General features: G+C 33.4%; 1 protein-coding gene across 10 annotated transcripts in view; it reads right to left on the minus strand.

The window, feature by feature from the left end:
• SIPA1L1 (signal induced proliferation associated 1 like 1) overlaps positions 1–23,631 on the minus strand; it is a 298,451-nt gene that overhangs the window by 137,062 nt on the left and 137,758 nt on the right. The window contains exon 1 of one of the 10 annotated variants that reach the window (XM_031952589.1): positions 8,560–9,247. The exons of the other annotated variants lie outside the window; for them this stretch is intronic. The gene's annotated coding sequence lies outside the window, so the exon portion shown is untranslated. Of the gene's footprint in view, positions 1–8,559; positions 9,248–23,631 lie in introns of those variants that run through there. 10 annotated transcript variants of the gene reach the window in all.

The raw sequence follows: 23,631 nt of genomic DNA on the forward strand, positions 1-23,631 counted from the left end.
TATTCTTGCCAAATCCACATTTGGAAAGATACTGCTGAACCAGCACTCCTTTGACAGCAAAGTATTATCTGCAAATCACAGCTTCTGAAACCTTAGGTAAAAAACAGCACTGAGCCCTCATCCACAGTAACAGGTACTCCACTTCAACAGTAATTAAGCATCCAGCTAGTCAGCCTCTTGCTTTGAAAATGGAGCACAATTTAATTTCACTTGCAGTACACAGCTAGGGTTTAAACAACCAGCTGCTATTTATAAGCAAGAACATTTAGGGGGTGTTTTAAAAATGCAAGTAGACTGCAGTGTGCAAAGCAAGAGAAAGTAGAATACAGGGTTTCTGGCAATACTGGATTGCTCAGTCATTCAGATAAATGCCAATTTTTTTCACCTAACTTCCCTATTACCAACCTCTTAAAAAAAAAAAAAAAAGATAATACTTTTGCATAGCTATATAACTCGATATTTTCAGGCAAGTTCTTTTGTTAAATGAGTATGCTTGCTCATAATTTGATGCTTTGATCAATTTGATGAAATTTGATTATAATTTATGCTGCCAACTTCCACCAATCAGATCCTACTATTTCAAATTTTAAGTTTCCAAACAGAATAGTCCACTCTCAGTGTAGCAGTGGATAGTCAATATGCATTACAACATTTTATAGCTGAGGTCTTGGGAGGCCAGCAAAGTAGCCATGGCATATACAAACTGACTGCAAGACCATATTAAAATGACCGTTTTCTTCATAATGTGCTCCTGGCACTTACATCACTACTCTATGTGATTCTGCTTTCAATTTCAGTCTAGTACTAGAATTTAATTATCTTCATTATTATAGGTAAAGATAAGTAACATGAAAATATGCACTAGACTTACAAGTTAGCAGCTTTGGATTTGACTCTTAGCTCTGGTACTTTCTAACAATATCAATGAGCAAAATAATTTAATCTTAATGCTTCAATTTCCACATCATAAAAAGGGATAACAATATTTGCACTACTTATATGCTCCTGGGAATTATTGTGACAAAAGTGATGTACCATGTAAAATATTTGTAGATGTTAGCATTTATTGTTACTATAGATTTCATGAACTTGGAGCATTGCAAATTACAAATGATTTTAAAATTAATATTTGTTACATAACCCATTTATAATGGGCTGTCTTGTATGTCTATTTTTAAGTGTCAAATTCTATACAAATGTGTTATAAAATCATTTTATTTTGAAAAAGATACTAAGAATCTTTTGTGGTATAAGTTGCTACATAAGCTGTGACTTTGTAACTCAGATTTTCAGAAGTGAAAGGAATCTTGAAAACCATTTGGAACAACAATCTGTTCATTTTATAAATTGAACAGCCTAAGGTCCAAAAATCACAGAATCTTAAAAGAGATGAGAAGAAAAGAGACCATCAAGTCCAAACCAAGTCCCAAAAAGGATATTTTCCACAAGTAGTTATCTAACCTACACTTGAAGAGCCGCTCACACCCACCACCACAACCACCACTACCACCAATAAGAGCAAACACAAACACATCATACTAACATAACAACTCATTTATCAAATCATTCAATAAAGATTTCAAAAGTTCATTCTCAGTCCTTTACTGAATATTTCTTAAAGGGGGACAAAAGCCATGATAGTTCCTCTTCTGGAACAATATCCATATATAACTTCTAACTATGAAATCTTATAGTACAATATCAGTCATTAAATAAAAAAAATGCTAAAATATATCTTTTGAGTCTCTCCAGTAACATTTTATTGCACCGAAATTATCTAATTAAAACAAGGTCAGGGGCAGCTAGATGGCGCAGTGGATAGAGCATCAGCCCTGAAGCCAAGAGGATGTGAATTCAAATTTGACCTCAGACACTAGCTGTGTGACCCTGGGCAAGTCACTTAACCCTAAGATTAGAAAGATTAGAAAGGAGCGCAATAAATAGATAAATAAGTAAAATGGAATAAACATGCTCAGTATTTATTGTAGTTTGAAATGAATTCTTGTACTTTCATTTAACAAGTGTTTTATTACATATCTTACTTTTAACACTGAAAAAGCACATATTAATGTTCTATTTCTCATCTCCATTTTAGAAAAGTGTGTACCATGTTCAAAAAAAGTTGAATTTAGTGACCTAAATTCAAATCCCAATTCTATTACTCTCTGAATAATCTTAGGCAAGGAATTTTATCTCTAAGTCTCAGATTTTTATATTGTAGGTTTGGATTAAATTGATCTCTAAGGCTCTTTCAAATTACATTTATGATCCAATGACCCACTAGAAAATCAGAAGCCACACAAAAAATAAATTACCCTTGTAGCTAAGTATATTCTCATTTCACTTCCCCACATCTTAGCTCTTATAATTAACCTTCCCCTACAAATATAGCACTGATTCAGATATAGGGTTTCAGATCTTAATCTAACCTACAGACAACAATCTAGGATGCTTTATCTAAAATATAACCTACAGCCCCCCAAGAAATACCAAAGAAATTGGAAATAGTTAATGTAGACCAGGAAAGTTTGGGAATATCATTAGTTTCCCAATATTTAAACAGTTAATATAAAGATGTTTCACAAAAACAACAGACTATCAATTAAAGAAAGGGAGATGTTGATTGGATAAGCAATGGGTATAGTACTATTTATTCCACATAATGCTCCTTTTATCTTATCTACAGCTGGCTGTATGAGCTAATTAGTAATGAAACTTCAACTTCAAAGGAAAGAAATGATCCAATAATCAAATACTTTGCTGTTGAATAATCACAAGCTAACTTTATTTAAATCATTTTTATGATTTATTGATTGGGTTTTCTGTTGTTTTTCCTTGTTTGCAGTGAGATGAAGTATAGAAAATACTATACTAATCATATTTCCTAATTCAAGTTCTAAATACAGAAGCAGAAAAACTTAGTTCTGCTTCTGCCTCCCTTGAATAAATCATATCCATTCTTTGGGTCAGTTTCTTTAGAGCTATAAAATATTAGGACTACTTCTCCAATAGATAAATGATCAAAGGATACGAACAATTTTCAGATGAAGAAAAATGGTATATGAAAAGGTGCTCTAAATCTCTATTCATCAGAGAAATGCAAATTTAAGACAACTCTGAGCTACGAATACACATCTCTCAGATCCACTAAGATGATAGGGAGACAGTGACGAATGTTGAAGGGGACTCTAATACATTGTTGGTGGAACTGTGAACAGATCAAACCATTCTGGAGAGCAATTTGGAACTATGCTTAAAGAGCTACCAAACTGTGCATACCCTTTGATCCAACAGTGTTTCTGCTGGGCTTACATCCAAAAGACATCTTAAAGGAGGGAAAGGGACCCACTTGTACAGAAATGTTTGTGGCAGCCCTCTTTGTAGTGGCAAGAAACTGGAAACTGAGTGGATGTCCATCAGCAGTTGGAGAATGGCTGAATAAGTTATGGTATATGAATGTTATGGAATGTTACTTTCTGTAAGAAATGATCAGCAGGATCAGCAGGATGAATTCAGAGAAGTCTGGAAAGACGTGAACTGATGCTAAGTGAAATGAGCAGAACCACAAGATCATTGTACATGACACTAGCAATATTATACAACAATCAAGTCTGATGGACGTGTGGCTTTCCTCAACAATGAGATGATTCATGCCAGTTCCAATGATCTTGTGATGGAGAGCCATCCACATTACACCCAGAGAGAGGACTGTGGGAAATGAGTGTGGTTCAAAACATAGCATTTTTCAAAATTTTTTTTTGTTTTTGTTGTTTGCTTGCATTTTATTTTCTTTCTCATTTTTTCCTGTTTGATTTCATTTTACTTGTGCAGCAAGATAATTGTATAAATATGTATGCATATATTAGATTTGACATATATTTCTACCATTTTTAACATATATTGAATTATTTGCCATCTAGGAGAAGGTATGGGAGGTATGGGAGGACGGAAGGAATTGGAAGACAAGGTCTTGCAAGAGTTAATGTTGAAAAATTATCCATGTGTATGTTTTGAAAATAAAAAGCTTAAAAAAAGTTAGGACTAGACTAGGACTAGGACTAGACTAAATTTCATAGGAAATTTAAACAAACAAAAAATATTTATCATGTATTCAGTGTGAACAAAGGAAGCAGAAGTGGAAGACCTACTCGGAAGCTTTCACTCCAGAAGCTTTCAAATTATTTTAGTAATTAGGCTAAGAGCAAACAATAAAATGGTTTGAGTTAAAATGCAACTTATAGCCTATGCCCTACATGAATTCAATACCACAAAACTTTTACTAAGCTTATCTAGGGGAAGAAGCCCAAAGAAGATGGCTAACACTGACTAGAATAGTCAAGAAAGGACCCCAGGACTAGGGTGATATTCTTATCCATTAGCTTTCTAAGTGATCAATGACTACGTCCTACCAAACTTATATCACTTTTTTAATCTACTGAACAAATGGTTATAAAGATCATTAACCCAAGAGAAAATAGTTGGCCTTTTGTATGTATTCTTTCAAATGTAGCCTTAAAACTATCTTCATTAAATAACCATTATACATAATATTATATTAGTCTATGGTCAAAATAAAGCAGTAAAGTGCCTTGTTTCAAGAACAAAGGTCAGAAATCTTTTAATATAAGTGTATAAAAATAACAACTTTCATTCTGATTGGAAAGGAAAGAAAGAGGCGTGGATGATCAGGTATATTATTATTTAGTATTAGTTAAAATGTATTGGGAAAATAGAGGAAAAGAAGAAGAAATGCAAAGAGGATGGATAACTAAGTTTAGCAGCATACTCAGAAATGAATTAAAGAAGAATGAGCATCCTTAGCTGGCGTTATCTGAAAGAGGGGTTTTGTGCTGGCCTTCTCCCTTTGTTCCCCTCAAAAAAACCCTGAATACTGTATTTCAAGAATTCATAAATACAATTGCAGACAGCTGATAGAACCAAAGATCAAGGGAGAATTAAAAAGAATCTACCAATCAACTCCTGAAAGGAACCACAAACTGAAAATATCACTGCCAAAATCAAGAGCTCCTATATATATATAATATCTTGAAAGCATTCAGAAAGAAGTAGTTTGTCAATACTTTTACTATATGTGACACTAAAAACTGACTACAATACTCCAGATGTGGTCTAATAGGGGTAGAATGCAATGGGACCCATTAGGATGAAGTCCAATTAGGAGCTGTTATGTGGAGAACTGCAGGACAAGGAGCTAAGACAAAAAATGGGAGACCAGTCGAAGAAAAGATCATATTGAGGTACCACAATGTCCAAGAACCACAGATTCAGGGAAGACTAAAAAAATGAACTACTCAAAGAATAATTTTCCAGGGTAAAGAGCAAACTAGTGTTCTGAGAAAAGAGCTAGTTCGGGGGGGAGAAGGGCAACTGTTGGGTACCTTAGACTCCAGAAGCAAAGCAAGAACTCAGTTCAAACTTTTGGCTCAACATGAACCCTGCAGAACAATAACTAGATCAAGAATCCCAGTTCAAAGGGAAGGTAACAATTCTGTCCCTCTGAAATTACAAAACTTCCCACTTAACTGATAGTGGTTGAGTCCAGCAGCATTCCCCTGTTACTTAGACCTAAACTCAGTTCCCAAACTTGCAGAAGACAGCATCGAAATCAGATACCAGACTTCTCTGAAAGAGATCAGTTTGAAAGCACTAAAAGACTGCAGTCTCCCAGTATAAGCATTCCCAGAGAGAGCATGGACTAATACAACACTCAATAGAAACTCTGATTAACATAACAACCGAAGTACTAATGATAACATGCCACCCAAAAAGTAAAGAATGAAAAATGTACAATGGAATATATATAATATTTTTGGACATAATTAAAGCAGAAATTTGTTTTACTTCATCTTTTATAAAAGGAATTATGGTGGTAGAAAAAATGTTTTAAAAATAACTTTTAAAAAAATATAGTAAAGAAAAAGGAAAACATGTTTCCATTATCCATCGACATGTTTCTTGTATCAAGCTAAGATAACCTATTGTAGTGCCACATATTCAAAGTGTGATCAGTAAACAGAAATCAGTCTTCCTTAAATACAGATTTTTATTAGTCATTGCTTAAAACCCCGTTTTAAAAAAAAATCTTTCAAAAGTTCCCAGGCAATAAGATATATTCCAAAAATGTGAGTCTAATATTAAAGATAGCATTCAACATTACCCAATCTGTCCAAACTACCCATCTTGTTTTAATAAGAGCTTTTAAAAGTCAAAAGACCTCAGTATACTTTTTAAAACCCAGTTGTACAAAAGTAAAACCTACCAACAACAACACTATCACACTAATAAAATGAATACTGCTGAAATAACTAATGACTACAAACCCACAGAAATTTTATTCCTTTCTTTTTCAATCAAAACAAAGTTCTTTCCACTTTAATCTATGTACTATATCTATGTGTAAATACGTAAATATACCTACAGGTCTGCAGATATGCCTCATACATATACAAAAAGAAGTGTATACATTTATGTATAATTGTATAGATTTATGAACTGAAAGAATTGAGGGGTCTAAACCTGTGATTTCATTGGTTAAGGGAACTTCCATTACCAATACAGTTCTGTAACTGTTAAATCAGTCAAAAACAAATAAACAAAAACCAACAACAGCAACAAAACCACAACTAACTAAATTATAGATCAACTGTTTTCCAAATTATACACTCAGAATTGCCTGGGGAAATAAAAGGTTAAAAGACTTACTCAGAACTGCATAGCCAAAAGACTTAAAATTCAAGTTCTATTTACTCTGACCCACTGGTATCTATGGGTTTTTCATGACATTACGCTCTCCTGGTCCACTTCCTACCTATGTGACTATACTTTTATAGTGGCCATTCAAGGTTGGGTCCTGATCATTCTTTTCTTCTTTATATAGATTCTCTCATTAACCTCATCTGCTCTTTTGAATTTCAACTATTATCTGTATACAGATGACACCTAGATGTACAATTCCCAATCTCTCCACCAAGTTTCATTCAGTCCTAGAGACATCTTAAACTCATCATATTCTCCCCACCAATCCTCCCCTCTTTCAAACTAATTTTCTATTTAAAGATATATATATATATATATATTTTATCTGCAACTCCTCATTCTCCCTCAGCTCAGGTATGAACTATTGGTATTTCTACCTTTAATGTATGTCATATTCAACAATTTCTTTCATCTCACACAGGTATGACCTTGGTTCAAGCACTCCCTGTCACCACTCACCACTCCAGCCCATCATAAACACTGCTGCCAAAGTCATTTTCTTTAAATTCAGATCTTACTCCCCTACTCAAAACAACTCTATTGTCTCTTTTTTGGAATATAAACATAAACTGGACCCAAAAGATTTTTTTCATCATCACTAGATATCCTGTGATCCAGACAAATAGGTTTTTCCTCTCTTAATTCTTAACATCTCCCATCTTCACATAAGAAATGTACTCCTTTCTCTAGCTCCATTTCATATAATCCCTTTCTTCTGTAAAGAAGCATGGCAGACAACAAACTTCTACATGAAACCTGTCCTGATCTTAAGTGCTAGTTACCCCCCAAACTACCATATATTCAAATAATAACCACATACATTTATTTATTACTTTTCTATTTATGACATAAATACACACTATTATCCCCTAAAATGTCAATTCACATGACTAGAGATTTTATTCTGTGTATTTACATCTCCAGGATCTAGCACTCACTGTACATGTCATATAATAAAATCTTATAAATGACCATCTCTCTTGTCTGTCTTTCCCTCCTCTCCCCCCCCCCTCTCTCTCTCTCACACACACACACACACCCCTACTACCTAGCTTTTCCAGTACTCACTAGGCAAGAAATCTATTTTCCTACATTTTTTTCAATTAATAATAAGGGATTATAAATTTAGAAGATGTAGAACACCTGTTTGTATAGCAAGAATAAACTAACTGAAAAACACTACGTTTGAAAAACTTGGTGTTTCACTACTTGTAACTTTCAAGAATCCAATCCTAGATCAACTCTTACTTTCCTATTCCTATTTATGTGAGTTTTAACTCCACTAGAAGAAATCATTCAACTAAAAAGACTGGGTCCACACAAAAATCTGAAGTGTCTATCCAACTGGGCACTTCCTATTAAATGTAAATACTTTCCAAATTTCTTGATTAAATCTTTGCACAGTAACTGCTCCAAACTTCTCTTTTAATAACCTTCAATACCATGCGAATATACTTGAGGGAAAGGGGAGACCCTGAGTTGCTTTAAATTCATATAGTATTTCTTAATTATATTGGTAGTATTCTTGTTTAGTCATTTTACCTTCGTGCTATCATCAAGTCCTGCTTCTTTTTCATACTCTTGAGTAAAATGGGTTAGATCATAGTCCTATCCCTCAACCCAGTTCAATATGAATGCTAATGACATAATTTTTAAAAAAATAAATCTAGGGGAGGATGCTGGTTTCCAGAGGTATTCCAGGGTTGTTCCCCATTATACTCTGTAAAACAGTCCTGGAATAGGAAATTGGGTATGGAGCTGAAACAAGGCCCCAACTTTTACCTCAATGTTTGGTTCCTGCCTCCATCTCCAAGTGGGCCAATTTCAGCTCTGGTTTCTGCCCATTTCCTTTTCCTTGCACACTCACTCACCGGGTGTTGACTTTCTCGCTCTCCGGCAGTTCTGACAGCTTCCATACAGATTAAAATATATTGTCTTTAGTACCTGCTGAGGCAACCCAAGACATGCTATTTTCAGGTTTCCAGCAGGGTTTCAAGACATCTATCACTTGTTCATGTGTTTCTATTTTGTCTGTCTCTTTATGCCATCACCCAACCAAAAGCTGATTTATCCCCTATTGGGAATCCAACATGCTAGGGCCCAGATCCCACTAGTTTCAGGACTTATTGACAAGAAATTTATCTCAAACTCACTACAAGCACTCTCTCACACCCAAACTCCCTGGAGTGTCCAAGCTGCTGGCCATCTGTCTTGTTTAACCTAGTAGCATTCTCTTCCCCTTCTCTTACTCTTTCCATCCTTGATATGGAGTTGTTGTGGGGAGGTATACTATAATCTTTCCTGAAAATCTTCCTGCACCTTGTGTTAATTTGTTCCTTTGACATGAAGATGACTTTTGATTTTCAAAGATTACTAACCCAGAATTCAAATTCTGGCAAGTTCTATCACATGGGAAAAGTTTTCAGTACTGTCCTGACAAAAGACTGTTTATTTCTTTTAAGCACTGACCAGTTTATCACAGATTTTCTCATCATGAGTAGAAAAGAGTGATGACTTGAGAAATTATTAAATACAAAAATAAATTCTACAGAAATTTTAAGAGTAGCAAAATATCACACTATGCTGAAAGATATAGGATAACATTCTGTATAGGCCTTGGTCCTCAGTTTCCTTCCACATCCATGGGATAATTATGTACAGTGAACTATTATTTGCCCCTGTTTTGCGGCTGCTGAATAATCCTGGGAACAAATATAGTTAAAAGAATTCTGGCCAAATCCACCAAGGACACATTATCTATATACTCCAGGAGTAAAGCTTCATTCTTGACAGACTCTGGCAGGAATGGCCCCCCTTCTGGATTCACTCAAGAAAGTGAAGCCACTATTGCTGGCATTTAGTCACCTTTGTTCCCTGAGCCATTTAAGTCATGATAGATCAATACTCAAATTGGAATCTCACCCATGGGGAGGACACACTATCTGGGACCCACCCAGTCAGGATTTGCAGGGTTGTAACCCGGGATTCCCCAGCCAGAGGTCTGCAATGTTGGTGCTTCCCCCAATTCAGTGGTGTATTCTTTCTTCTCTCCTCCTCTAGTCTATATATCTCTTCATATTGTACTAGTTATGTTAATCATAGGATGAATTAAATGCTTTTGTTGCAAGAACTGCACTGTTAGTTCTTGATAATTCATTGTTTTCATACAACCTGGTATCTTAGATCTTGTTGTGGGAGTGAGCCATTCTGTAGAAGCACATTTAGAAATCTTAACCTAACATATGCACAGTATAAAATCTGTAAGATGTAAAAATAAAGTATATAAAACCATCTCTTAAATATCAATATGGAAAAAAAAATCCAATCTCAACATATTTCTCTTTTTTCTTTTTCTTTGCTGAGAGAACTGGGATTAAGTGACTTGCACAGGGTCACACAATGAAGAAGTGTTAAGTGTCTGAGGACAGATGTTCTATCCACTGCACCACCTAGATGCCCCTCAATCCCAACATTTTTCTATTTAAAATATAATGAAGGCTTTGAAAAGGGAGAAAATTCTACTTCATATATAAATCTTGATAAAATATCAATTTAGAAAAATGGGAAAATAGAAATTCTAATCTCCAATCTGAAATAAGCAGTTGTTTAGAGAAGATTACCTTTTAAGGAGGTATACTCTTTCTAATTACATTTTTACTCAAGTGAAAACCAATTAAAAGAAAAGAAGAAAAAAACTTTCTTACTTCTTCCACTAATGGTAAATTTTAATTCTCTTTGAGATTCAACAACCTCAGATTCCTACAACTTAAGCAAAGGATACCCAATTATAACATTTAAAATCTCAAATAGTTCTCATGTCTACTATCACATTTTATACAGAAAAGAAAACTGAAGTTCAAGCTTGTTGAATTATTCTTCTAAGGTCACACAGATACATGGAAGAGCCATATATCCCAAGAACCTGGGGGGAAAAGAAGTGAAGGAGAAGAGGAAAAAAGGGGGACAGAGGTTAAGGAGAATGGATGAAAGCAGGAAAAAAAGATTTTATATATATATATATATCAAGTGATTAAGCAATTTATTGTACTACTTACTTTGTTAAGCACAGAAAATACAAACAAAAGGAAAAAAAGTAAAGGAAGGAATAGAAAAAACCACACAAAAAAGTCCCTGTTCCAAATAAGAAAGACAATTGTGGATAAATGATAAAAACAAAAAAGAAGGTAACCTTAGAAGAAAAAATTCACATTACTAAGGGGGGGCTGAGTTCTCCTGCAATAGATGATGGTCAAAATAAGTCTTAAAAGAAATGAGATAATGATGAAAATAAGAGATATTGAGGAGTAAGGAGAACATTCTATGCATGGGGAAATAGCAAAAAAAAAAAAGGCACAGATTCAGGTGAGAGTGCCATGTGCAAGAAAAACAACTGAGCTGGTTGTGCTTATTTCACATTGACTCAACAGAGAATTGACCAATAGAAAATAGTAAAGTGTGAGTAGATAGAAATGATATGAAATGATCAGGTTGTGAAGTGCTTTGAAAACAAAGCAATATTTTATCCTGGAGTTTATTGAGCAGGAGGATAACAAATTTACCTTTTAGAAAAATCAATGACAGGTGGACAGATTTGAATGGGAAGACACTCAAGAAAGAAAAACTATAAATCTATGTCCTAAGTCTAGGAAGGGTGAGGACCACCTAAATAAACTAAGGTGGTAACTACTGAGTAGAGATAAGGAAGACATGAGCAAGAGATCTAAAAGTAGAAAGGACAGCATCTGTCAACTTGAGAGTATGTGACAGTAAGGAGCCAAGATGGACATGAAGATTAAAATCTGAGAACTTCAGAGTATCCCCAAGAGTAATAAGGGAATTGAGAAGGCAGAGAATTTTGGAGAAGATAAGATAATAAATTCTTTTGGCCATGTTCAGACTGAACTGCCTATGAGATAACTGATTAGAAATATCTATATAGAAATATCTAGAAGTCATCTATAGTTATATGAAACAATGCTCTAAATCATTACTGATTAGAGAAATGCAAGTTACCACAGCTCTGAGGTACTACTTTATATCTCTCAGACTAGCTAAGATGACAGGAAAAGATAATAATAAATGTGAGACACTAATGCATTGTTGGTGGAATTGTAAAATGATCAAAACATTCTGGAGAGCAATTTGAAACTATGTCCAAAGGGCTATCAAACTGTACATACCCTTTGACCATTATTGGATATATATTTCAAGGAAATCTTAAAGGAGGGAAAAAGACCCACATGTGCAAAATGTTTGTAATAGTTCTTTTTGTAGTAGCAAAGAATTAGAAATTGAGTAGATGCCCATCAACTGGGAAATGGCTGAACAAGCTATAATAGATGAAAACAATGGAATATTACTGTTCTATAAAAAATGAACAAGCCGATTTTAGAAAGGCCTGAAAAGATTTACATTGACTGATGCTAAGCAAAACAAGGATAAAAAGGAATACACTGTAAATAATAACAGCAAGAATATGCAATGATCAACTACGAAGACTTGGTTCTTCTCAGTGGTTCAATGATCCAAAGCGATCTCAATAGATGGAAAATGCCATCTGTATTCAGAAAAAGAACTAAGGAGAATGAATGTAAATCAACACATGCTATGTTCACTTCTTTTTTTTTTTTCTCCCATAGATTTTCCTTTTTGGTCCCATTTCTCTATCCCAATATGACTTATAAAGTAATATGTATTAAAAATAAATTTAGTAGGAAAAAAAAGAACTGTCTAACATGCTCTTGATGAAACAAGATTGGAGCTCAGAACAGATAGTAGGGTAAGTCTGTGGAGAAAACAAGAAAACAGTCTAGCAGAAATTAGGCACAGACCAACAAAGCTCAAAATGCGTATATGATTTAGACACAAACAAATAAATGAAACATGGAGGAAAAAATCTGTCAGATCAGCCAAGCAATAAAAAAGGAGATAAAATGAATAGTTTTTATTACATTGAATTAAAAAAAGGTTTTGCACATACAAAACCAATGTATCCAAAATTAAAAGGAAAGCAGAAAAAAGCATAAAAGGAAGGGGAATCTTTACCACAAATTTTTCTTGATTAAAAGTCTCATACCTAAAATGGTCAAAGGATATAAAAAGGCAGTTTTCAGAAGAAATCAATGTTATCAATAGCCACATAAAAATGTTCTTAAAAAAAAAAAAAAACCTGAGAGAAATGTAAATTAAAACAACTCTGACAGTGGTAACATTACACCCATCAGATTGGCTAACATTGACAGAAAAGAAAAATGACAAATGCTAATGATTGGAGGGGGGGGGGGGGGGAAGGGGAAAGAAAGAGGAGAGAATTTCTGTAGGTGAATTTGTGAACAAGTCCAACCATTCTGGAGGATAATAAGAGCAAGCAATAAAACTATGCTTAACTTTTAGCCTAGTAATACTACTAACTAGCTCTATCACATTAAAAGATCAAAGAAAAAAAAAGAAAAGAACTCTTTCTGTGGTGGCAAAGAATTGGAAATTGAAAGCCCATCAATTGAGGTATATAATTGTAATGAATACTACTATGCTATTAAAAAAAATCACAAAGGTGATGGCTTCAAAAAATCCTATAAAGTCTCATATGAGCTGATGCTAAGTGAATTGGATGAGAGAATATTGCAATGAGTATCAACAATATAGTATATTGATAATGAATGACTTGGCTTTTTTCAGCAATACAATTATAACTGAGAATTCCAAAGAATTCATGATGGAAAATGCTATCCACCTCCACAGAAAGTACCATTAACACAGAGTACAAACTGGAACAAATTTCTTTTTATTTCATTTTGCTTGGTTTGTTTTTGTGAGGGGAGGGAGCCACATAGCTAATGTGAAAAATGTTGTGCATGATTTCATATACATAATGAATAGCATATTTCTTGCCTTCACAATGGGCAGGGGCAAAGAGAAGTTATAAAGGAAAAAAAAAAGAAGGAAAAAATTCATAATGACCAAAAACAAAAACAGAAAACTGCCCCCACTTAACTCCCGTCATTAGAAAGAAAATGTTTTAAAGAAGTATAGTTTTTTCAGAAACTGAAGTAGACTTCCTCTAAACATGTAAACTTTATTCAATTATTTTAACATTAAGAAGGCTTCTTAAAGCACCATAATATAGAATTTAATCATTCCTTGATGACTCAATGATGAAGATCATATATTATACTATACAACAACAGTACTTTAAATACTCTAAGATGTGGTTCATTTTTTTATCTTTTAATTGTCTGGAATAATTTTGGAAGTTTTTCTTTTATCTGACATTGATTTCTTATTACCATCACTGAAATTGTTTGTATTAGCTCCAATTTTTTTCTGGTTTTACTGGACTGAAAAAAGTTAAATAGCCAAACTTATCAAAATGATGTGTAAAAAAAGCTCTACTAAAGAGTTTTTAGGGGCTGCTCTTATAAGTAGGGTGGATAATCAGTGTGTGCATTTTGTTTTATATATATATATATATATATATATATATAGATAGATAGATATATAGATATATAGATATATAGATATAGATATAGATATATAGATATATAGATAATTCAATGAGCTTTTTTGCTTCTTGGTTATAGTCCAGACAGCTGAAATCACTAAATAAGTGACCTTCTAATTAAATAAGGTTTTATTGTACATATATACATCAATCAATCAACATTTATTAAGCTCCTACTATGTGCCAGCTATTGTGCTAAGAGTTGGAGATACTAAAGCAAAAAATAGTCCCTGCTGTCAAGGAGATCACATATCCTGCTTCCATAATCCCTGAACACACAAAAGATCTTGACTTTTTGTTTTTTGTTGACTAAAATTGTTCACTTTGTATTACTAAACAAGAATTATGGGTTCAATTGAAATTTGATTATCATAAATATAAATTTATGGAGCACCATTTACTTTTTAGGCTTCTGACTACTTCTGTAACTACATTAGTTTCTTAGGAGATGTTTCAATTATAATTTTTTTTTAAAATTTCAGAATCTCTAAAAAAGCATACTGTTCTATTTTATAACTTGTGCTTTACTAAAATAATTTCCACAAATATTTATTACAAGTAAAAGAAAATAAAATTGTTTAATGGTCATATGAACTTTACATAACTGACCAAAAAAAAAAAAAAAACCACAATATAAAATACAAACCGGGGCAACTAGGTGGTGCAATGGATAGAGCATTAGCCCTGAAGTCAGTAGGACCCGAGTTCAAATCTGCCCTCAGACACTTAACACTTCCTAGCTGTGTGACCCTGGGCAAGTCACTTAACCAATTGTCTCAGACACAGATACACACATACACACACACACACACACACACACACACACACATCATCATCATCATCATCATCATCCTTCAAGATTCAGTTTTAGAATTTTATTGTCAAAGTAGTGAAGAAAAGTCCAATATATTACAGTATATATTCTCATAAGATCTAAGACTAAGTCAAGAATAAAGGAGTGAAAAGTTACTATGATCAGAAAAGATTCGAGTTAGGATTTTCAAGCAGAGCTCTTGCAACTATATCTGAACAGGGAATATGTTAGAATATGGTTAGAAGGATCTTGAAATGTCCTACATTGACTCCAAAGAGAAATGCAGGTGGCATTTTACATGATTTGTACCATAAGCATTTGCATTTAATTTGTAAATCTGTATATTTAATTTGTGATAAAATTTACGAACAGTAAAATATTCTTTCCACTTAAAATCAAATGCTTTTAAGTTATGTGTTTTTAAAACTATGTAAAGGTCTTGAAAACAAATTTCCAAATTTGTTTTCTACTATAGAACATAATCAAGCCTTGTTTTTAACACAATTTTTGAAAATGCACCAAGTTTCATTCACATTTGTCCTTGTTTGTAGCACTAAAGAGAAGATTCAGATTGTTAATCACATAAAGTTGGAGTCCTCAAAGCCTAAATTAATGATTATCCATAAAATAGTTAATTTCATGACCAATGAAATTCATCAACTGAAAATGTGGCTTGTTTTTCATCAAATGCTCTTGAAATTTATAACAAGTAAAATTTCAAAGTTTTTTGTTTTACTTTTATGAAGTGTTTCTCTCCCCCCCCCCGCCGAAAAAAAAAAATCCCAACATTCAGATTCTAACACCACCACACTGATTCAAGTTTATATGAGTGAAATAAGTCTTATTCCTTAATGTTCAAATGCTCAAAAACTGCTTCAATAATTTAATATCTTAAATTAATGTCTACTGCAAGTAGTCAGGTACAAATCAAATTTCACATGGACATCTCTCAGTTTTCAAGAAGCAGATATTTTTTTAAATTGTCTAGTTTAAAACTGTATCTCAACATTTTTAACTTAATATGTTCCTTATAATGCAATATGTGATATTATAATATAATTATAAAATATATGTTATATAATATACTATACATATTATATATTATATAATTATATTATGTTATATGTATATATATATTATATATACATATATATGTACATATATGTTATATGTATATATATATTATATTAATGTAAGAGCACATGTAAACACAAAATAGTATTTTAAAAAGACAAAGACCTTTTCTCTTATTCTAGTTTTGTGTTCAGTTCTTCAGTGAAGAAAAATAATTTACAGCTGATTTGCATGTAAAATGTTTTTTTAAAAAAATATAAAGCAGATTATTTGGATTCCTAAACTAAAACTTTATAATCAAATTACCTACATATGTGGGTGTTATTCTAATTTGGCTGTATCAAAGCTTTAATCAGCCTTCTAGAACGTGTTTGATTACTGATGCATTACATAAAAATAATGCTGGCAACAACAGTTTTGCAAGAATCTAGATCAACTCTTCTTTAAAACAAAAACAAAGACTGGATTCAGAGGCATATGATATAACATATGATTCCAGAGGCATATGGGGAAAGGCATATGATATAACATCTCATTAATATATTCTTTTGCAACTCTCTTCATAAATAGCATCTCATTTTAGCCTCACAAAAACTCCAAAAGATATATGCTATTTTATCTATCTAATCTATCTAACATCTTAAGATGAAGATGTGTAAAATGAGACAACCATAGCTTAAATATACAGAAGAATAGATAATTGTACATACTATTCTATATGTACAAATACATACAGAATAAATGCAAGGTAGTTAAATAAAAGTTAAAAAAAAAATGAGCCTACTCTCAATTCTCTTGCATTGGCAGCTTGGTTCCTCACAAAGGGGCTACTTCTCCCCTCTTAGCAGTGATCCTAAAGGTTGGAGAGGAACCTAGTTATTATCTGCTCATGAACCCCCACTGGGATACTTCCTCCAGTGAATAGTTGAAATCAATTAGCTTCAAGAGTATTAACTAAGAATGAGGTGGCGCAGCACACAGCACCAGGTCTGATGTTGGGAAGACTCATCTTCCCGAGTTCCAATCTGCCTCAGCTAATAACTGGACCCTGGGCAAGTCACTTAACCCTCTTTGCCTCAGTTTTCTCATTTACATAATGATCTAGAGAAGAAAATGGCAAACCCTTCCAGTATCTTTGCCAAGAAAGCCTCAATTGGGGTCACCCAAAGTAGCACAGGACTAAACAAATGAATAGCCGGTTACAGCTGGTAGAAAACAGACCCTCTCCTCCTCAAAACCTAGGATGCATTCCAGGGAATGCCCATGTGGCAGAGGTAATACATAACTCCTGGTTACATGTTTTCCTTAGGCTTTCTCCTGGACTTACTGAAGAGTCGGAATGTGGCTATCCTAATTATCTCCAGCCTATCCTTGGTTCCTAAAACAGACACGGGCCACGGCTATTCAGCAGACATTGCAGGGGCCTCCATGGAAGGCCCAAATCATGGGAAAAGAGAAATCTTCTCTCCCCCGCTCCCCCAAAGGATCTGTCTCAGGAGTTTGGCTGTTTCCACCACTGAGTTCACAGACACTGGAATATCTAAATCCCACAGGAAGTCATTGAGTCTCCTCATCTTTTCTAATAAACTTTAGAGTATCAATTTTCAACCTCTAATTCTTCTCCACTTGATTTGTTACATAGGTTAGAGATTTTGAATGATTCGCTAAGAGGAATTCCAACATGATAAAAAAGATATCATCAATCACCTTTATACAAGGGGGAACGGCAATGGCAGAGATAGGGCAAGGCTTCATGGGAAAAGGTAATACTTGAGTTATATCAAGATAGAATAAGGAATCCTAATAACAACTAACACAAATAGCTCTTAAGGTTACAAAGCATTTTAAATGCCTTCTTATTTGATCTTAACAAATGAGATAGATGCTATATTTATTATTTTCATTTAGTAGATGAGGAAGCTGAGGTAGAGAGATAGTAAATGGCTCTGAGTTACAAAGCCAGGAAATAAGGAGGCACATGTGAAAAAAAGAGCACAATCTAAACTTAGAAACTGTATATAACCACAGAGGCAGGAATGCTAAGGTATGTGTGTGAGTGGAGGGGAAATAGGCCAATTTGGGGAGTGCAGGAAAATGATCAGATATGCTTAGGATATCTTGGGAAAATTTGATAATGATACCTTAGTTCTAAAAGCCAAAGAAAAGGGAAAGGTTTCTATTTCATCCAAGAGACAAAAGAGAAACACTTGATAAGTGTTTGTCAAGATCAGATCCATCTCAGTTCCAATTGATCAGTAAAGAACAGAACTAGGTACACCCTGAGAAAGAACACTGGGAAATGAGTGTGGACCACAACATAACATTTACACTCTTTCTGTTATTCTTTGCTTACATTTTTGTTTTTCTTCCCAGACTATTTTTATCTTTCTAAATCCGATTTTTCTTGTGCAACAAGAGAATTGTATAAATATATACACATATATTGTATTTAACATATACTTTAACATGTTTAACATGTATGGGACTACTTGCCATCTAGGGGAGGGGGTGGAGGGAAGAAAAGGAAAAGTTGGAATAGAAGTGTTTGCAAGGGTCAATGTTGAAAAATTACCTAATTTGAAAAATTAGCTTTTTTCTGTTAATGAAGTATGAAAATGAATTGTCAAATAAAAATTCATCTTTTAATTAATATAAATTATGCATTATAGTTATAAACAAATTTCCATTTCTTGAATTTCCTATAGCACAAAAGCATTTTAGTTTCTACAGATTAACTTCTCCCCAAATTCAACTTGGACAAGTTAGAAAATTAGCATTTTTCCAAAACTAAAGATAACATTTAGATGTTGCATGCTAATCAGCTGTGGGACCTACATTACAATCAGCAAAAATTACCACCAATGAAAAATGAGATACACTGATTATGCTTTGAAGAGCAACAAAAACAATAAAATCAGTCAAACTCAACCTTCCATTTCTGTGTCCTCTAAACAAATTACACATTCCATGGTAGGAACTGGTCATGCTCTCAATTTAGTGGCATTTTACCTCATTCAGCTTTTCCCTTTTAATTTAATGAGTTTTTTGTAGATTCAAAAACAGAAAATCCTTGATTATATAGCACACAGAAGTTTAACACGCTTTTGTGTTTGCAAATCAACAAATCCAGAAATGCATTTCAATTTATTCCCATGGCTTTGAAAATGCAGGTTCATTTCTACTGGTAATATATTCCTTTTAGGTTATTGATAAATAATTAGCAATCATATCTGAGTTTTCATGACCTCATTTGGGATTTTTTTGGCAAAGACATTGGAATGGTTTGCCATTTCTTTCTTTGATTCATTTGGCAAATGAGGAAACTGAGGCAAAGTTAAGTGATTCACCCCTTAGCTAGTTTTTGATGCGAGATCTGAACTCAGGAAGCTGAGCCACTTTGTTTCCAGGCCTGGCATTCTCTTTTCTGTGCCATGTAACTACCCCTAGTCCACAAAAAGTAATATTCTTCCACACTAACAAAGAAGATGATGCTTCTACCCAGAGAAAGGAATTATACTTTTAGGAACAGGAATTGATTTGGTAATTTCTTTGTGTTAATTTCTATGCCTAGTACAATGCCTGACAGCTAGCAGGCCTACTCAAATGAAATGAATGTAATGCAAAATAAAAGACTACTTTAAAAAATAACAAGTGAGAAAACAATGCTGTTACCTGCTCCCCTCCTATCTTTCCAGTTCTTTTACACCTTATTCATTTCCACATACTGCATGATACTATGATTCAGGAAATATTTTCTAAATATATTAAAAGGGGGAAAAAAATGATTCTACTTGATTCTAGGTCATTGTCTTTCACTCTCATATTTACTTAGCTTTTAGGTCCCATTCATTTGTAATTAGAAATGTTCTTGCATTCATTCATCCCTTTTGCCATTCCTACTGGAGAACCATATAACAGCTTATCACTAGATTATAACAATAGTCTTGGCTTAATCCTCCCTTGCCTCCAAACTGTCCAGAATATCAATATTTTCTTATACAAAGTCCTGTTCAAATATCTTAAATGAGTTCCCTGAAAACCCATGGCTGGTTAGCCCAATAATCAAATTTACCAGAATGATATATAAGAACAGGTAAATGTTCGAAAATGAACATATGAGAGTTTAGAAAAACTTTATATTTCTTTTTCATATACAAAAGTCTTAGGGGGTCTCAAATCTTTGTTTTATCTCCTTTTTAGTATTTCTAGCTTCCCAGAATTTTCTCAAACATTCACCATTTCATCCTTTCTCATCTTTGCCAAAGTGTGAGATAAAAAAGATATAAGGTAAAGGCTTTGATTAAATTTTAATTTCTCTTATTATTAATGATTTGGGGCATTCGTTCATATTGATGTGAATAGTTTACAATTGTTTTGTGAAAACTATTTGTTCATATTATTTGCACTTATCAGAAAATATCTTTTGTTTTTAAAATCTGTCAATAATTTATATATCTTGAATACCAAATCACTTACCAAAATTATCTGATAGAAAAATTTCCCTCTAGCCACTTCCCTTCATAACCAAGGCACATGAGTTTCCATATCATGTCAAAGTTATTTATCTTTCATAATGTCTTTCATCATAATTGCCTCTATCACTTAGTTAAGAAATCTTTTACTCTTAGCTATAAATGTATCTGATCTATTTCTCTTCCATTATGATAGTGTGTGTGTGTGTCATGATCTTTAATATTAAATTATATCCATTTAAAATGACTTGTCAAATATGATATAAAGTGTTGATCTGAAGATCTTATAGTTTTTTCAGAAGTTTATCTTTTTTTTAATCAGGTGGGGAGTTCTTTCAAAATTAATTTATAGTTTTCAGTTTATTGAACACTCAATTTCAACTGTTTCTGATTCTCTGTAGTCTAGTAAGGTCTTAATGATCCATTTAGTTTTTTAAACAAATACCAGATGGTCTAGTTAAAAATATTGCTGTTTTGTGCTTACTTCTTAATTCTAATTCTCATTTGAGTTCCTCAAAAGATGCCATCACACATGAGCCCATTTTTAGTCAAGTTTCATCATTTCTTGATTAATAATCCTGAAAGAGCCAAGATCATCAATTGCCAGTATTCACAGAGCTTTTTATGATTTTCAAATCATTTTAGTATAGTATCTAATATGATCTTTACAAAAATCCTGTGAAGTAGATGCTATTATTATCCCAATTTTAGAGATGAGGAAACTGAGGCTCAGAGAAGTTGTCACAGAGCTGGTGTGTTTCTAAATTTATTTGAACTTAGCTCTTTCTACCTATTCATCACTTTACCCAGCTGCCATGGAAGACATAATAAATATTTAATAATTATCTTCTCTCTCTCTCTGGATACATACAAGAGCACCATACATAATACATATATACATACACACGCATGCATTTGTCTATTTTGCAAATCCAATCCATTGTAATCCAGCAAACATTTATGAAGTATTTATCATATTCTGGGTACTGGGGATATAATAGACAAAAATGAAAACATTATTGATTGTATATTCAGTGAACAAGGGACAAATTACTAGTAAGGGAAAATATATACCTTCTGAATGATCAAAATATTGTAGGACACAGTTATTTCCTACAAATGAAAATATCTGGCTTTTTCATAAACTAACAAAAGTCCACTTGGATGGTTACTTCTAAAAATGGATATAAAACTAAAATATTTTATGCAATCCTTCTGCAATGCAGAGTAACTCTGGCCATTTTTCACCAGATGCCTTGGCATTCTACTAAGAAACTAAACCCTTAACTGAAGGATAGTACCCAAAAGCAACTAAGAGTCTTTATTTTTATAGATATCAATAAAAACTTTTTAAATAAGGGTGAGTCAGATGTATTAAATTTGGATATACTTTATTATACACAAGTATGATTGGCAATAATATTTAGTAATGGCTCCTAAGAAAATTTATTTGCCACATAGAAATATGACAATTATTAGCAACTCATCAATAAAAGTTATTAACTGTGTGATCTTAGGCAAGTCATTTAACCTCTAGGCCTAATTTCCTTATCTTTAACATGCTGTTCAATCATACGTTAAAAGTTGAGGGGAGGGGGGTAACATGCTGAGAACTGTTTCAAAATTACCTTTATTGTATACATAATAATTAGTCATTCTCTTCACCTCAAAGGAATATGATGCTGACAGCTAGTGATTACAGTTCTGAAATAATTCTGAAAGATTTGCTCATGTAAGCTATAGGCTGACTACAAGAAATGTCAACTCTCCCTGACATATTTTTAATGTTCCCCATTACTGTCTGAACAGGTCGATTATGAAATTAATGATTAAGAAAGCAATTGTAATGAACAGAGGAAATGCAGACATTTGTTTGGCCAGTTCCCAAATATGAGATAACTATTTCATTTACTGATGTTATACTGGATTTTGTGCAGGAAACCTAATTTAATATAAATTGCAATTACTAAAAATTAGATTTTCTAACAATTAAACTAGGTTTGTTTGGTTGAGAGAAATAACATCTATTCTTAATTCTCTTCAGAATCTCTAGTTCTTAATTCATCAAATGAGAGGCCAACAAACTTTCAATTTCCAAGAAAGACATAAAAAATAGCCTTGTCAATTCTACTTTCACAATAACTTCAATTCTCACCCACACTATTGCAATTGCCTCTTAATTGGGTGTTGCTTTCCAAGTTTTTCTCATCTCCAATATATCACTCCAAATCACTAACAAATTATCTTTCTGTAAACTGTAGCCAGTTTAGTCATCAGCTCAAAAAACTTCAAAATCAGTACTTCAAAATACTACTATTTCAAGGATAAAATACAGACTCCTCAGCTTCCTTCCACTTTCCCATATTAACTAGGTTTTTCTCTTTTGCACACTCTATATTCCAAACAAATCGGCCTCACAAGTACAAACGCAATAATACATATATAATATGCAATCCCTGATGAATACAGAGAGGCTTGGAGAGACTTCCATGAACTGATGCTAAGTGAAATGAGCAGAAGCAGGAGATCATTCATTATACACTTCAACAACATTCTGATGGAAATGAATATCCTAGACAAAGAGAAGACCTAACTCAGTTCCAATTGATCAATGTTGGACAGAATCAGCTACATTTTTGTTTTTCTTCCCAGGTTATTTTTACCTTCTGAATCCAATTTTTCTTGTGCAACAAGAGAACTGTATGGATCTGCATACATATATTGTATCTAAGATATACTTTAACAAGTTTAACATGTATGAGACTGCCTGCCATCTAGGGCAGGGGGTAGAAGGAGTGAAGGGAAAAGTTTGGAACAGAAGTTAGTGCAAGGAACGATGTAAAAATTACCCATGCATATGTTCTTCAATAGAATGCTATAATTAAAAAAATATATATGTAATCCCTGAATTCCAGGACCCTGTCAACAGGCTATTCTTCATGTGGGAAAAGTGGAACATGAATGGATGGTTGGTGAATCTGTGAACTGACCAA

Source organism: Sarcophilus harrisii, chromosome 2 (genome assembly GCF_902635505.1).
Source record: "Sarcophilus harrisii chromosome 2, mSarHar1.11, whole genome shotgun sequence".
Classification (NCBI taxonomy): Eukaryota; Metazoa; Chordata; class Mammalia; order Dasyuromorphia; family Dasyuridae; genus Sarcophilus; species Sarcophilus harrisii.